Source organism: Triticum urartu, unplaced genomic scaffold, assembly GCF_003073215.2.
Source record: "Triticum urartu cultivar G1812 unplaced genomic scaffold, Tu2.1 TuUngrouped_contig_7367, whole genome shotgun sequence".
Classification (NCBI taxonomy): domain Eukaryota; kingdom Viridiplantae; phylum Streptophyta; class Magnoliopsida; order Poales; family Poaceae; genus Triticum; species Triticum urartu.
The window spans coordinates 4,682-14,999 of record NW_024118204.1 but is presented as its reverse complement, the minus strand read 5'-3'; the positions used below and the strand labels follow the sequence as shown (position 1 = coordinate 14,999).

Here is a 10,318-nt window from a genome sequence, read left to right as displayed (position 1 = left end):
CTTCACTCAAGAACATGTATAAAGCTTTTCCCTTAGCCTTAGACCCCGGCATGTAAAATGATCTTGGTGATTGTTTGACGTATTTTTGTGATTACCATTTTCAGAAGATATAAGTATAAATGTTTTTTTAATTGCAAGTTATACACATCTATGTTTTATATTGGGTGTACATGTACACACGCGTTAGGTAATCCTCGATGCAATGGTATGTGCATGCATGCATTTTGAGTTTGCTCACGTACTAACCAATGTATACCTGCACTTGATGCTCCATGGCATAGACTTATACACACATGTAGGTTACAATCAGAAGGCTGAGTCCACATCTACGACGCGCCCACAAAATAACATACAGTATGCGTATTTCTTTAAATACCCGTATATACCAGCCGGCGAGCACGTGTATACGTACTTGAATACCTGAGGCTGTTCCAACCAGCAAACCCCGGAGATACGATGAAGATGGCGATCGAATGAACCAGACCCATCGGCAGTCGGGTAGCTAGGTACGCACGAGTTGGTTTTCGTTTTCTATATCAGGCGTACGCGTCAAGAAAAAAGAAGATAAACATCAGTGAGACGATAAGATCCGAAGCGAGATTGCATCCATATCTTGTCCAAGAAAATCGGGATGTTTGGCCTGTCTACATCCGCCGGGTCGCCCATCTCCTGCCTATAAATACACACACCTAGCTACGCAGAGGGAGGGAGGTACACACCCATTCTAGAGGCAACTCATGCACGCACACATCCATCACACAACACCTCTGGCACCCATCCATCGCACAACACCTCCAGCACCCATCCATTTGCCATCTCACGCACACATCCATTCATGATCAAACCACGCGGCAATCCATCCATCCACAACCCACGCACCCATTAATCGGGACTCACGGCCAGGCCGAGGGAAGAACGCACGTAGAATCCTCACGCATCGTCCGGAGGTGGAGTGGATCGCCTCTGGCAGAGTTTCAGGCGGCTGCATCCCGGGAGCAAGGCGAGGAGGAGGAGGCGAACCACCATGGAGGCCAAACTCGTGTTTCCGAAGGGTAAAACTTTGATCTAACAAATCTCTTTCTTAGTTCTTTCTTGGCATATAGCATGCACACACACAAGTCGGGAGCGTTGCCGAAGGCAACGTTCGCATGATTGGACCGCCGCCGAAGGTGGAGCCGCCGGACCGGATGATGAAGTCAATGTTGCCAGGGATGGCCTTCACCAAGCCAACGTTACCAAGAACGACGAGGAGGTCGCCATCACCACCTGCTGTCCACCTCGTCACGACGGTTCGACCAAGATGACGACACGGAGCACGCCACGACACCGCCCACCGTCGGCGCCACAGAGGTCGGTGCCCCAGAGGTCGGCGCCACGGTGGCCAACCCTACTCACCACCGCTCGATGAAGACGACGCGCCGCCGGAGCTCGTCTTCACCAAGCCCACGCTACGGACGCTGACACCACCAAGTTCGATGCCCCGGGGGGCGACGCCGTAGATGCCGCCCCTACTCACCATCGCTCAGCGAAGACGACGCGCCGCCGGAGCTCGTCTTCACCAAGCCCACGCTACGGACACTGATGCCACCGAGGTCGGTGCCCCGGAGGTCGGCGCCACGGTGGCCAACCCCACTCACCACCACTCGACGAAGACGACGCGCCGCCGGAGCTCGTCTTCACCAAGCCCACGCTACGGACGCTAACACCACCAAGTTTGATGCCCCGGGGGGCAACGCCGCGGATGCCGCCCCTACTCACCACCCCTCAACGAAGACGACGCGTCGCCAGGGCTCGTTCTCACCAAGCCAGCAATCGAGGCCAACGGCACACGAATCACCATCACCACTCACATCTACCTCGTCATGGCGGTGCGGTGAGGGTGTTGACACAGAGTTCGCCGAGACGCTGCCCACCGCCGACGTCGCCAAGCTGCTGCCATGGAGGTGGACGCCATGGAGATCACCATCATCACACACCCTTTGCCCCCTACATCGAGCTCGTGCCCTGAAGAACGAAGCCGCGGAGTACACCATACTATGCTGCCATGTGTCTTGGTCGAGGATGACGAGGCCTAACTTTGATGCCGGCGCAGCACCTCTCCCACACCTCGGCGGGACTGGATGGTGCCATCCTCCCGAGTACCATCGTTGGGTATGGCCACCTGTGGTGTACCCGGAGAGCAGCTGTACATCTAAGGCGGAGTACACTACGTATAGGTGCACGTATAAGGCCCAGCACCAGTGCACGCATGAAGACTGATCGCCGGCTGGTCATCACTGGAGACGGTCTAGCCTTGTCGCTAAGTTTCTAGTCTGCCTCTTGCCGGTGAAATCATCTTTGTGTTGCTGCGCTCCTGAACGCATTGTTGTGCACCGCGAGGTGGCCATTGCACGTGCATGTGCCATGCACGTAGTCATTTGATGGCAGGGTGGCACGTTTGTCAACCTTTCGTCGACTGGAAAAGCCATCGGAGCCCTCACTCGTTCCTCAAAACGGCGTCGAGCGGTCTGTTCGGCCGTTAAGTCCGCAACCGCTTTATCAGCGGTCGCCTTGCTTACCCTAGCTTGCTCCTTGGCTTGGGTAAGCTCATCCCTGTGGGTTTCAACCGTGGCAGCACCATCTGCACAAACACACACATTACAGCTCTGGAAACCCCACAGAATACAGACATAAATAGGCATAACATAAGAGTATCTCATACCTTGCGCCTGGTTGAGCCGCTTGTTAACAAGGACTAGGTCCTCATCAGCTCGCTCTAGTTTTCGTTTGAGTTTGGAAATTTCCGCTGATTGGGCAGTCGCCGCTAACAGGGAGGCATGTTTTAATCCAAATAAAATAGCATGTTACCACCTGACAACTGACTATTGATCCTCTGCTCGCTTTTCTTTCAAAGAAATGAACAGAGTCTCGGGGGCTACTATCTATATACAAGCATATTTCTCGTAAAAATGATCAAAAATATTACATTGCATACCTCGAAGCCTGCTAGGAGGCTGGAGAAGGCTTTGTTCAGCCCGCTGTTGGCGGACTAAATCTTCCCAGCCACCGTACCCATCAGGATGCGGTGCTCATCCAGGACGGATGCACTTTGCAGTGCGTCCGCCGTGATATTCGGCGCCTCCGGATTAACAGAGGACGCCGCTCCCCCTTCCCCTGCAGGGGGTCGCTCACTAGACTCCGGAGCCGTATGGGTCTCCAGAGAAGTATGCGGTTGTGGGTCGGATTGACCGGGGCCCCCGTCGCCGGTCTCCGTGGGGGCCGTACCCCCAAGTCCTTCAGCAGCCGAAGTGTTGCCCTACGGCGCTGTTAAGTCGCCCCCCCCCCTCGTCTCTTCGAGGCCCGGGGAGGGCCTATGCGATGACACCTCGATGTCATCCGCCTTAGGCGGCGGGGAAGCTAGTGGAGGCGATTCGCTCTCCATCATCTCCGGCGGGAGATCCCCAGAGGATGAGGATTGTTGGGGGAGACTGCGGGCCGGACTAAAAAAATAAAACTTATCATCACAGTCCATAGAGATTGGATGTATGTGAAAAAATCCCAGACTACTTACGAGTCGGCTTGGGGCTTGGTCCGGCGCCGGTGCTTCGGGATGACCTCGGCGTCTGATTCCGAGTCATCGAAGAGGGTAATCTTGTCCCTTTTGGATGCTTCGGCCTCCAGGTATTCGGAGGCCACCCTCTTCTTGCCCTTGCGGGGAGGATCTTCTTCTTCCTCCTCCTCCTCCTCCTCGTCGTCGCCCTCGTGAGAGGATCGGGCATCAGCTTGTCCGAACACTGTGTCCGAAGCGCCCTCCTCTTTCTTCTTCTTCTTGTCCTTCTTTATCGGCGCCTGGTATGGCGCCGGGACTAGCATCCTCATTAGTAGAGGACCGGTTGGGTATTTGGGGAGCGGAGCCGGACACCAGATCTGCTCCACCTTCTTGGTCCAGACCTGTTTGGAGATGGACTATTCAGTACTTCTCCTTTGGATGGACGCACCAATTTGTGTTCGAAGGTTTTAGAATTTACCTCGAAGGTTGGATGATTGCAGTCAAAGCCGGTGTCGTCCGATGACTTTGGCCACGACTTCTGCTTCTTAAAAAGCAGCTTCCAGATCCCCTTATGTGTTGTGCCGCAGAACCATTGTAGGGTCCGCGGCCCTTCTGGATTGAACTCCCACATCTTGAGGGGCCGCCGCTGGAAAGGAAGTGATCGGCAGATCAACATTACTTGGATCACGTCAGCGAGGGTTAATGTCCTTCGCTATCATGCCTTGGACGTGTTTCTGCAGCAGCAGCACCTCATTGGCCGACCCCTAGTCCGGACCCTTGTCGGTCCAGGATGTGAACCTTAGGAGGGGTCCGGATCTGAAGGCTGGAGCGGCTGCCCCAGTTAGGGTCACGGGGTTTTGTGATATAGAACCATTCCTGTTGCCATATCCTGACGGTGTCCACAAAGACTCCCTTTGGCCAGTTGACTTTGGGGAGCTTTCTCACCATGGCGCCACCGCAGTCCGCGTGTTGCCCATCGACCACCTTCGACTTCACGTTGAAAATCTTGGGCCATAAGCCAAAGTGTGGAGGGACGGGGAGGAAGGCCTCACACACGACGATGAACGCCGAGATGTGGAGGAACGAATTTGGGGCTAGATTTTCACCGTAGTAGAATATGTGACCCCTCATGAAGGGGTGGAGGGCGAATCCGAGTCTGCGGAGGAAGTGGGGGATGAACACCATCCTCTTGCCGGGCTCCGGAGTGGGGATGACCTGCGCCGGATCGGGGAGCATGTGCTTGATTTCCATGGTTACATACCGCGCCTCCCGCAGCTCCTTGATGTTCTCCTCCATGACGGAGGAAGCCATCCACTTACCCTGAGAGCCGGCCATGGTCGGAGGAGTTGCGGAGGGGAGAAAAGCTTGGAACTTGGGCGCTGGAGCTCGAGGATGGGGAGGCAGAGAGATAGAATGAGGCATGGGACGGAAGAGTTGGATTCTATCCACTTATATGGACTGCGAATATCAAGCGTCTCCCTCCCTTGAGCCTTAAAACTCGCCTGTTCCCAAGGGATCATGCGAACAACACGGTTAGATTACCAAAACTCGTATTGATAAGGATCCCGCAATAAAGGGACACGATCTCTGCTTTGACAAGACGTGTCGATAAGGAGTTGCGTGTTAAAGCGCGAGGCGGGAGGCCCAAAAATGGTTCGAAATGATAGCAGAGCTAAGCGTGACGTTTTGCTGGAAAAAGCTGTCGATGGATATATCTTATTTTAAGTATTATGCTTTTGTGGTTGGAGGGTTAACCTGTTAAATAGATCCGGACATAGTTCTTGTTAATCAACTACTTTAAAGTATTCGGAGGTGGAACCCGCCTTGCAATGCCGAAGACAATCTGCGCGCCGGATACATCGTCATTGAAGCCTGGTTCAGGGGCTACCGAGGGAGTCCTGGATTAGGGGGTCCTCGGGCGTCCGGGCTATGTAACATGGGCCGGACTAATGGGCTGCGAAGATACAAGATAGAAGACTTTCCCCCGTGTCCGGATGGGACTCTCCTTTGCGTGGATGGCAAGCTTGGCGTTCGGATATGAAGATTCCTTTCTCTGTAAACTGACTTTGTACAACCCTAGCCCCCTCCGGTGTCTATATAAACCGGAGGGTTTGGTCCATAGAGGCAATCATAACCATACATGCTAGACATCTAGGGTTTAGCCTTGACGATCTCGTGGTAGATCAACTCTTGTAACCCCTATACTCATCAAAGTCAATCAAGCAGGACGTAGGGTATTACCTCCATTAAGAGGGCCTGAACCTGGGTAAACACTGTGTCCCTTACCTCCTGTTACCCTCGATCCTTAGACGCACAGTCCGGGACCCCCTACCCGAGATCTGCCGGTTTTAACACCGAAAGGTGGCACATGATGACTACTTCAAGCTCACAGGGATTGATGCAGCCAACTTTCTCTCTCGAGACGTGGTGAGTCCAACCGATTGGTTGGCTCTGGATGAACAGTTCCTGGTGGGGGTTGGATAAATAGGACCACAACCATGTGTAGGGAGTTGCCGCTGGATGAACAGGACCCTGAGGAGGTTGTGCCGCAGCACGCCACACCCAGCCGGTGTTGGGGTGGATGAACACGACCCCGTGAAGGCTGGATGAACAACAGCCGGTGGAGGCTGGAGGAAGTCGACGATGGATGAACAGTAGCATGTGAAGTCCCATTTTGAGATACACCATACCCCTCCCGATGAACAGGACCCCGTTTCGACCATAGGCACTTGAAGAGAAGTTCGTCTCTCCGTTTTCTGGTACGCCATACCCCTCTCGATCAATAGGACCCTGTTTCGACCGTAGGCTGTTGAATAGAAGTTCGTTTCCTCCGTTTTGTGGTACGCCAGACCTTCCCGATGAACAACACCCCGTCTCGACCGTAGGCGGTCGAAGAGAACTCCATTTCCTCCGTTTTGCGGTACGCGAGACCCTGAGTCGATGAACAGGACCCCGTTTCAGCTGTTCCATCCAAGTTGATTGGCTCCCAATGAATATGACGCATTCCGACCCAGTCTGTTGCCTCCCCATGAACATGACGTTGTTTCCTCCGTTCCGACCCAGCCGGTTGGCTGGAGATGCACAAGACGTCATTGTTGTACGCATTCGAGACACCATACATATGTACGTATGTGGCCGTATTTACTTTCTTGCGGCATGATTGTACGTATGTGTACATGATTTAGACATGACTGCCTAAACTCATGAGTAGGGGCGTGTGGGCACCCGTTCCTCCAAGTGGCACTTAAAGCACCACCTAGGAACTCCTGTCTCGCATATTGCACGACATCGAGGTGCGTGTCGGCCTTAGCTGACAATGAATTAACTGGTCATACTGTTAATGCGAAACACTGACTCTTTAACATGATTGATGCATTATCGCATGTGAAGTTTGTGGAAATGGCCGTCACTCTTTAGGCAGTATTGACGACACGTAGAAAAGCAGTACACAAGTCAATATTTCAAAGTCCAGTGTCGACTCAACGCTTCATCGAAAGCTTCATTGCCGAGTTGTCTCGCCTAAATATGATTGCTAGCTAGCACCGCCACTACGGTTAGACGCGCACATGCGATAATGAGGCAAAGCTGTTGGTATCCACCTCCAAATGGACACCTTAAAATCCATGTAGATGATGGTCTGTCCCATGATGGGTGTGTTGGTACTGCGGTAGCACTGTGCGGGGATGAACATCGTTAGTACCTCGGGTCCTCGGCAATTGTTCTACCTGGGGTTATAAACCCAACAATTTTAGAGTCCATTGCTTGTCGTGAGGCCTTGGCACTGACGACTGATCTATGTTTGGATCACTTGGTGATTGCATGTGACTGCAAGCCTATTGTGGATGACATCAAAAAAGGGTAGGAGGCCCCCATATCACAGTCGTCAAGGACACAAATAATAGAAGAGTGTATTTTGCTAGTTGCAATTTTTACGTTCGAATGTCGTGCTTCGAATCGAGAGGCGCACAATCTTGTTAAATTTTCTATCTCCCTTCTGCAAGGTCGCCATTTGTGGCTTCTATCCCTGATGCCCCCCCCCCCCTCTTTGTATCCATATGAACATAGTTTATAATTAATAAAGTGTGGGATCCCTAAAAAAGGCTCAATTCATGCTGGCAGATCCTATTTGACGCTCATGAGTGTCAAAATGTAGTGGCTTCGCTGAGGAGAGCCTCCAGATGGGCCGGCCCATGCGGATTCCGGTGTTGTTAGTTTGTGGATACTTCCTTCGTTGTTTCCTTCTTTTTTTGTTTTCTACCGAGGTTTTTTGCTTCCGGTTTTTAGAGGTTTTGTTATTGTTTTTGTTTTCGTTCCTTTTTCCATTTTTTTTCTTTATTTTTCAATTATTTCCTTTATTTTATTTTTCTTCTCTTTTTTCTATGTCATATAAAAAGTTCGCCACATATTACAAAAATGTTAACTGTATAGTATGATTTTTTACCATGCATTAAAAAATGTTCATCATTTATAAAAAATTTCAACGTATATTAGAAAATGTTAAATGTGTATTTAAAATTTGTTCACCATATATATATAAAGTTCGCATGATATATTACAAAAATGGTCATCGTATATTAAAAAATGTTCAACATACATTAACAGTGTTCAATGTGTATTTTAAAATTCTCGAAATAAAAACCAACTGAAAAACGAATCTGATATAGTAAACCGGAAGCTACAATATGGGCGCTACATTTAACCCGACCACTACAGTAAATCTTCCACTTGCTAGAGCGCCATCATGTTGTTATTTCTGTTCGTTGCGCTCAAATGGACCTTACGGGTTGGCATAATCTATGTGAAGCCACCTCAATTTGACGCCTGCAGGCGCCCTATAGTAGGTCTCTGTCTCGCTATAAGCGAGACATACGGGCAACCCTAAGATGGTTCCCAAAACGGATCTATGTCTTGCTTATTGCGAGACATAGGGAAGCCTCGCGTCAGAGGAGCGCCAAATGGGACAGCCCAGGTGCGCAGGAGGCCATGTCATCGTTTCTTTTCTTAATTTTGTTTATATTTCCTAATAATGTAAATAAATATATTATAAAAATTTTTAAGTACATTTTTTTAATGTTAGACCAAATTTTAAAAAATGTGTATAGCGAAAATGTTTCTCACGTATACAAAAAAGAATACAAGAAATATACAATGGATGTGAAAAAAATCTGATCATGTGTTTAAAAAATGTTAATCAAGCATTTGAAAAAAAACATTAACCAAGTATTTGAAACATGTTAATCAAGCATTTGAAAATATTAAAATGTATATAGAAAAAATGTTGACCATCTATTAGATTTTTTAAATCTTGTATTTAATCAATAAAATGTTAAGCCTTGTAGGTGAAAAATGTTACTTTTACAAATGTTAAATGTATCTTGATTTTTTTACCATTTATCTTGTATTGAGTTAAAAAAGTGTTAAACCTGTACTTGAAAAATGTTAATCAAGCATTTCAAAAATGTAAAATGCATATAGAAAAATGTTGCGAAGATGTTATTACACTTTGGCTGATGATAATTATAGCTGCATGCTATGCGCGAACCCCCGGGAGGAAAATGTCTCTCATTTATTCTTCAGATGCCCCTTCTCGAGACACTGTTGGAACACCATTGGAATGAGCTGACCGAATTTGGACTGCAAGATTGCTTTGATGCATGCTGGAAGAGCCTCGTGGAACCAATCTCTCGTCATGGAAGTGTTCATAACTGCTGCCTGGGGGGTATGGAAGGAAAGCAACAATCCTCATTTCAGAGGGATTGCACCATCTCACGACCCACGGTTAAACAGATTCAAAAAAGAAAAGGAAACTAAAAAACCAGTAAAAACCGGAGAAAACCACTGCAATTAAAGAAAAGGAAACGAAAAAAAAACAAAGACAACCGAGAAAGAAAAAAACTGAAGAGAAAAGAACAGTAAAAACTTGGATTAAATCAAAGAAAAATAGTGGGGAAACAGTGGAAAACAAAACCGAAGAAACCCATGAAGGAAAAAAACAGTAAGAAAACATAAAAGATAACCAAAGGGGGGGGGGATGTAGAAGAACGCTAGGTGCGCTGTATCGCCAAACGAGCGAGCACCCGCGATAGAAGCAGTGACAACGCGTGAGGGAGCGAGCGCCATGAACGGGACGTCCCAGTACATTCAATAGTATAAAAGGCTTCTATAAGTGACACATTGTGTTTGCACCCAAAATGAGTGAGCATAAAAATCTACCTGCGTCAAATGAAAGAGGTTCTATAAGTGACACATAGTGTTTGCGCCCATACAGAAACTAATGTAGACACTGAGCGAACATTCAGTTAAAGTGTTAACCAAAGCTCCAAGCGCCACAAAAAATATGACATAAAAAGTGACAATAATTCAAAAATGTTAAGAATTTGAATAAAAAATCCTGGGATTTCATATGCATTAATAATATCATTTCTGTCACTAATTTGGAAAATTTTCAAAATTTGAAAAAATGATCATGAATTCGAAATATATAAAATTTCACAAAATTGACAAAAATTCAAAAACTCTTGCAAATTCGAAAAACAATGTTCGTCTGTTTCAAAAAAATCGCAAATTCATAATACGTTTGTGAATTCCCAGAAGTGTTATATAATTTAGAAAAATATTCATAAATTTTAAAAATGTCCTTGGATTTCAGAAAATGCTCAAGCATTGAAAAAATGGTCAGAAATTTGACTAAAGTTTGAGAATATACTTTTTTCGAATGTAATAATGTTCAGGAATTTAGAAAGTAATGTTCAAAATTGCTCACACATTTGGAGAAAGTTTGTGGATTTG

The 10,318-nt window shown here is 48.0% G+C and overlaps 1 long non-coding RNA gene across 1 annotated transcript; it reads left to right on the top strand.

Moving 5' to 3' along the window:
* The first annotated feature begins 713 nt into the window (after positions 1–713).
* On the top strand, positions 714–2,698 carry LOC125531524. The gene is made up of 2 exons (XR_007293308.1): positions 714–1,052; positions 1,210–2,698. It is a non-coding gene; the product is annotated as an uncharacterized LOC125531524 (long non-coding RNA).
* Positions 2,699–10,318: the final 7,620 nt, after the last annotated feature.